Below are 7672 nucleotides of genomic sequence, written 5' to 3'. Positions count from 1 at the left end.
ATCATCGTCTAGCATGTCCTATGTTCACTGAGTATTATTTAGCATTCCATCTTGCGAAGGTGCAACTGATTATGTAAGGTCTTTGCTGAGGTAGGACAACGCCCGAACATTGTCGTATTGCCAGACTCTTCCGTACCGGTTGCCATTTCAGTTTTTACTTCAGCTTTCTTTTTTATTGTTCTTCTTCTTCTTCTTGTTCTTCTTCTTCCTCTTCTTCTTCTTCTTCTTCCTCTTCTTCTTCTTCTTCTTCTTCTTCTTCTTCTTCTTCTTCTTCTTCTTCTTCTTCTTTTCCAATTTTCTGATCTCTCTTGTGGGCGAAGTCCCGCTGCATCCTCCAAGATTTTCCCAGACGTGAGTTTGAATTTTGATTTATGTAATTTTCACCTTTTTTATGAAGAAGTTATTGCCACTTATAACTGGTTACTGACATGTTATCGCAATGGATATCGTCGACAGTTTTCTAGTCAGTTATGTTATGCACGATTTTTTTTCGGTAACACGAGAATGTATAATTTTCTGGAGAACCTCGAGTATTCACACGCGCGCGCGCGCACGCCCATCATCATCAGCAGCAGTCCATCGGTTTCGATGATGACTGCGGTGTGAGGGAGTTGATTATTTTTATTTTTGTTATCCCCCTCCCTCTCTCTCTCTCTCTCTCATGGGCAAACCCTTCTGTAGACCATTAAACCTCCCTTCAGCGGCGAAAATGTCCACATAGGCTACACTGAAAATGTGTCGTTATAGGTAGTGTGTGACAAGTTTCGTGTTCTTAAGGTAGTACTCGCGACGTTTCTGCTACACAGATGTCTTGGATCTGTTAATATTTCGTCACCACTTCTTCCTGTCCTCAGCGTTTCTCCTATGTGTTGTAGTCATTCTGTATGATCTTCATGTGGCGTTTCAGAACTTTTTTTTCTTTTCTTTTCTTTTCTTTTTAGCGAAGTTTCTGTCCTCCTTGGTTTCTTCTTCCTTCTTCGAGTTCTCCATAAAACACCATCTTGGGGTGTGTGAGTCTTGCATCCTCCTGACATGTCCTGCCCACCTGAGGTGTGGGGCTGTGATGCTTCTGCACTGATAGTGTTGGCTCGTTATAGAACGTCTACATCAGGAACTTTGTCCTGCCACTTAATGCTCTGGAGTTTGAGCAGATGTCTGAGTTGGGTACGAGTGTGTTTCCTGATCGCCTTTCGATAGAGGGTCATGGCTTCGGTTGAGTACAGCAGTGCTGGCAAAACAACTGTGTTGTACACCTTGATCTTGGTGGCGAGTTTGATGTCGTGTCGTGACCACATTAGCTTGTGCAAGGCACCAGAGGCTTTGTTGGGTGCATAGATGCGCCGGTCCACTTATGCATCTGAGTTGTTAGTGTATGTTACAGTGCTGCCCAGGGAAGTGAAGGAGTAAATGGTCTTCGATGCTCCTTTATTCACCATAATGCTTGGTTAGAATGTAGTAGGATTGTTGTGTGGAGTCGACTGTTATAGCATTTCAGTTTTGGAGACATTAATTTTAAGTCCAAAATGAGTAGCTGCTGTAGAGAAACGGTTGACTATCTCCTGCATGTGATTTAGGTCAGTTGCTGCAAGGGCAGATTCACCAGCGAAGAGGAGCTCGTGGAACGCGTACTTCTTTGACCTTGCTAGTTGCATCCAGGTGTAATAGTTCTTATCTGGTTGTTGGAAGAAGGTGTTAGTAATGTTGAGGTCACGTTCAGCACAGAATCTCAGCAGGAGCTCGCCATTAGTGTTTGTGACTGTCGCTAGGCTTTGGTAAAAGGATTTTTTGCCTTCATCGGGGTGAGTAATTGTTGAAGCATAGGCACATATCAGGGTCGAGAAGCGGTCTTCTACAATTGGGATGCGGAGATTCGTGATCCACTCAGAAATTCCAACATCTTGCAGGCTATTCTCTTGGAAACATCTCTTCTTCCTTTTGATTTTCCGATCCAGTAGAAAGTGTGCTCTCCCGAATCTGCCCTCGGCCTTCGATTCTTGTCTTTTAAAAGACAGCAATGTCACTGCTGTACCTTTCGAGCTCATGGACTATCAGAGCAGTCCTTCGTTCTGGTCTGTTGTCTTAGTCTAACATGGTCCGAACGTTCCATGTTGCTACAGTGAGTTTCTTTGTTTTGTTTTTTCGACCGCTGGTCATCTGGTGATGTGCCATTGGCCTCGCAAGATCTTCTGCCACAAAGCACCAAGAACGCCCTGGTGCCGACGTTCCTAGAAGTACTTTTGAGACATGTTCTGGTCTGTGGAAGTAATGACATTTGAAGAGTCACTCCACTCTCCCCATAACTCCTACTTTCCTAAGAAGGAACCCTGACACCGGATGCAGTTTAGTGTCTTATCAGGACCAAGGTCTAAATATCATATATTCTTAGATCTTGATCAGGACGACGCACGAACCCACACACACGAGTGCACACACTCACACACACATTCACACACACACACATACACACACACACACACACACCACACACACACACACACACACACACACACACAAACACACACACACACACACACACACACACACACACACACACACACACACACACACACACACACACACACACACACACACACACACACACACACACACACACACACACACACACACACACACACACACACACACACACACACACACACACACACACAATTTAGATACTGCGAGATACAGAGATGGGACACCACGAGCATAGCTCCCTTTCCCATAAGATACAACTAGGTAAATACAACTAGGTAAACACACACACACACACACACACACACACACACACACACACACACACACACCCATAGATTGGACCTACGAGCTCTGAGCTCTCTTCCAGGAGGGAAATAGCTGTCGATCACGAGTCGAACATGTGATCCAAAAGACCAAGTGAATACACACACACACACACACACAATGGAGAACAGTAACGAGCGGTGTTCCACGAGGTTCAGTGCTCACACCAATTATATTTCTTGTCTATGTCAATGGCATGGTGGAATGCACAAAAAGCTATGCCAACATGTTTGCAGATTATAAAAAGATATGGAAAGAGTGAAAAACGAGGACTTTAAACTATTGCAAAAATATATAGACACTATTTTTGTATGAAGCCAAGAATGGGATATTGATTTCAATAACAAAAAATGTGAAATACTGAAAATGGGCGATAGCAACAAAAGACCATCCTTAGAATATTTCTTGAGAGGAGAACCCATGACAAAAGCAAAATATTTGGGAGTGTTGATAAAAGATAAGCCGCTTAAATTTATTGGACATCAATGATATTGAAGACTTTCAACAAATCGAATTCTATTCTTATATAATTTCCACTAACGAACTAGCTGATAATAGGTTGCTTCTGTCGATATTTCTTCTCTACATTTAGCAGGAACTTCCTCAGTTTTAGCTGTAAATTTTAGTACAATAAGTTAAACAGACCACGAGGTATTGTCGGAAATAAATCCCAACAGAGGCATTTTTAGACTAAATAATCTATTATTACAAATTAATATAGACATCTGTGGTTACGACCTCAGTTAATTTAGCAAGTTGATAGCTGTAGAATTAGGGTTAAGATTGAAATACAGCAATTAAGCATATCAAGCTGCATGAATTATGTATTCTAGAATGCTTAGTATATGAAAGCATGTATAACAAATTACACAACTTTATTTTTTCCATGTAGGTAAAGTGGCCTATATTTTTTGTTTATATAAACACGACGCCATAGGACCAAGTATGGTTGATTATATATCCTCCCTCTCCAGGAATGTCGAGTTACCGATGTATAATTCTCATGATTAATCTTTTTATTTACCACCTGGTGACTTCGTCTTGAGTACTGCAAGTTAAAGCAACGCAATAATATAACAAAAAGAAAGAAAAGCTGTAAATATCTTGCATATTAATCTTCAAACTGTAAATATAAAGAGAGTATAACACGATTTTCAGTGTACAAACAGTCGAGACAACATGGTTGAGCAAGACGCTGCCAAAGAAGAGGATATTGCATTAAACGAACGTATTAACAAATTATATCGTGAGCAGTCGAAAAATGCGCATTTGGCTAAGAAAGTGTTAATTATTACGCATCTCTTCGATCGTTACGTTGAATCAAAGGCGCAAACAAATCCTGCTTATTATAAAGATAACATTCGGTCTAAAGAACTGTGCTAACGTTTTCATACAGCCAGAAGTGGAAGTGAAAATTTAACACTAAGAAAAACCTTGATTATGAAAATACCATTACAACTTTTGAACATTGTAAGTCAGACCACTTATGTCGAGTGCTGAAGTTTCAGATATACGGTACTGTCGAACAAGTTATGACCATATAATCGAGCTTGAGGACAGGGAAATAAAAAGGATGCTCCCTCCCTTGAACGCGTATGCACTTTCAAAACAGTCCCGGACTTACAACGTTCGTGATGGAGTCTACAGATATAATATACAAGACAGAGTCTAATATCTGATGAGTCAAAAGATGCAAACGATACCGTGATCACAACTGTTAAGAATTGTATTAAGTTAAAACCCTATGGGGTTAGTGTGGGTTATATCCCCGTGAGACCGTAGAGGGACGCGGAGTTACGCGTGGGCGCTATATTGAAATATGTTATTCTAGTGTATCTTCTTGTAACTCTATTAACATTAAGGCTGAATGTACTTAAGAACCTACAGTGTGTATTATTAGCCCTCGACCAACACACACAGTTAGTGCCTCTCTACAAAACAAATATGATCACTTTCGTCTTTTCAAAGAGCGATCTGCCTTTATAGCACACACAGAGCTACCCTCGACACACAAAGTCGTCAAGGCGACGCTAAATTGTACATTCAAGAGGGTAAAGGTATTATCGCAGGTCTTCGCAATATAGTGTGGATACACATATCGAAAATAACAAGATCAATCTGGAAAAAAAAATTGAGATATCAGTAGACAAAACATTCACCGGCAGTTTACGTCATATCAGGACATGTTAGCAAACAGACTCAGTGCGTTCAAATAAGGACTTGATAAAATGTGGCATTACTTGGGTCATAAAATTTACAACGATGAAGTTATAAACCGCGTTATCTTCCCTGTAAGAAGCGGTGTGGTTTTTGAAAGATAATTTGTAGTACAAGTACTACCCAATTTTAAAAGAATTCGCGCCCAACAATTCAGTACCAAATGACATAATTTTGATGCTCGTCGGATGCCAAGGAAAAATTGACTTAAATGAAATTATCACTGATGGAGCCTGTAGACTTGTCACCAAGAAAACGAAAATGATCAATTGACTACGAAGAAGAAGACGGTGACAAAAAGGGTATCAAGAAAATGAATACAAATACTGGATATTTTCAATTATGTACTAACCCATGTAATGTAGAAATAAACTTCAATGTAACTAATAATGAACTAATCAACAAATAATATATGTAATGTAATGATGTAATGTAACCAAAATATAATAATATTGATGATAAATAAAAAACTATGTACTAATTAACAAATAATATAATATGTATAATGATGTAATATAACAAAAATATAATGATATTGATAAAAAAAAACAAAAAAAAAACACGTAAGTTTCAATACCCTATTTGAAGGTCTTAACAATATTTTATGAATCAGCAAACGTTTAGTACTGATTTAGTAAACATCGATTAACCATGGAAAATCGAGAAGAGTGATACATATACAGTATGTTTCTTCATTAGGGGGCTCTGATATATATCCGCAAAACACTACAGCGCGATTTACCAATCGCATTCATCCTTTAGTCTTAAATCCAGAAAAACAATATGAATATACTCTTTCCACAGAATATATACACACTGAAACAAGAGGATGAGAAATTCTCTATAACAACAAATCTGGACATTCATATACGGAAATACTTATGTTCGTACCTAGGGAAAGTACCATTACAACTCTTTCAGTAGATCTTGTTGATCATGTGAACCGGGAACTAGTAAATTCTCTTAAAATACATCTTAATGATAGTTATTCATATTTCTTCAACAGTAAATATCCCCAAATGGAATTTAGTTACCCTCTGAACCGTGTATTGTTATCTACATACTTATCTACATATTAAGCCAACTGAGACATTTACAGTGTGGGATGAAATGTCAAAGATACTAAAATATCAAAGATACTAAAATGTTAAAGATACTAGGTTTCGATTCAGGGATGGAATGGGTGGAAATGATTTTATGCCTTTTCCTTTTTGGCTACCTCCCTTGTATGGGGGAAAAAGCCTTGGTATATGTATGTATGTATGTAGGTTTCGATTCTGAAAAATATTACAAGATATTTACAAATAGCGTAGGAACGTCACAATCAAAGGCAATTGTAGCCCCATGTGAGGTTTAGTCACTAAATCTTGTAAATTATATTTTTGTTTACAGTGATATTGTTCATCATACACGTTTCAATGCACAACAAGTGAATATTTTCGACGCAATATCTGTAGGTAACATTACAGCTAAGAATAAATCCGTATTAATTCATACCCCTTTACAAAGTAATATAATTGAAATTATTTCAATTGTCATATCCGATCAGGTTGGTGATGATGTACAGTAACTTTCGAAAACGGTAATTCTGTAACTATAGTGTTACATATCCGAGAAAAAGGGTTTATGAGGTAGTAAACCAGTATATTTAACACAGTATGAAAATGAATTCCAATGGATTAACACATACTCGTCCGTCAGAAGACGATTTTTTAGCATGATTTTAATTTAAATCACCTATCTATTATCAAAAAGGATCCAGTCTATTAAGTTGGATGACAGGCATCGCGAAAAAAAATACCGTTTAACCTTAAAGTATGTAGTACCTGAAGAATTTATGTGTATACATACACACACACACACACACACACACACACACACACACACACACACACATATATATATATATATATATATATATATATTTATATATATTATATATATATATATATATATATGTGTGTGTGTGTGTGTGTGTGTGCGTGTGTGTATTTGATACTCTATAGATTTTTGTTCAAAATAGTCCCAGACGCTTTTAGTTGCAGTTTGTGAACTGTATCGGTAATGAGTTCAATGTAGCCCTCCTGCCCTTCGTTCAATTGCCTATCTCCTAAACTATGTACGAGATTCATAGAGTCGAGATTCTTATCAGTGAGGCCGGACTAATGGCCCTTACAGTCATTAGCCTTGTTGGGCCTCCCGATCTTCGCAAACATTCGTGAGTTCGTGTTTGTGTGTGTGTGTATTGATACCTCTTACACGTTCTGAAAGGTATTAAGAGGTCATGTTGTATATGTTCTTCATGGAGCGGTGGTTAAAGGGTTTTTATTATATATTTTCTTTTAAGTTTCATCGTTGTCGTCATGATCATCGTCATCGTTGTCGTCGTCGTCATCATCTTCATCATCATCATCATCATAATCATCATCATTATCTTCATGACCACCAACACCATCACTATCAACACCACCACCATTAACAACGGCAACAACAACAACAACAACAACAATAAAAACAACAACAACAACAACAATAACAACAGCAACAACAACAACAACAACAACAACAACATCAACAACACTCCAAGCATGACGATAATGATGGTGACAGCATCAATGATAATTTGGCTGACGAAGCTGACACCAAGGATGCC

The sequence above is a fragment of the Oratosquilla oratoria genome, chromosome 6, assembly GCF_046742065.1.
Source record: "Oratosquilla oratoria isolate Oo_2021 chromosome 6, ASM4674206v1, whole genome shotgun sequence".
In the NCBI taxonomy this organism is placed as follows: Eukaryota; Metazoa; Arthropoda; class Malacostraca; order Stomatopoda; family Squillidae; genus Oratosquilla; species Oratosquilla oratoria.
This window is presented reverse-complemented; position numbering follows the sequence as displayed.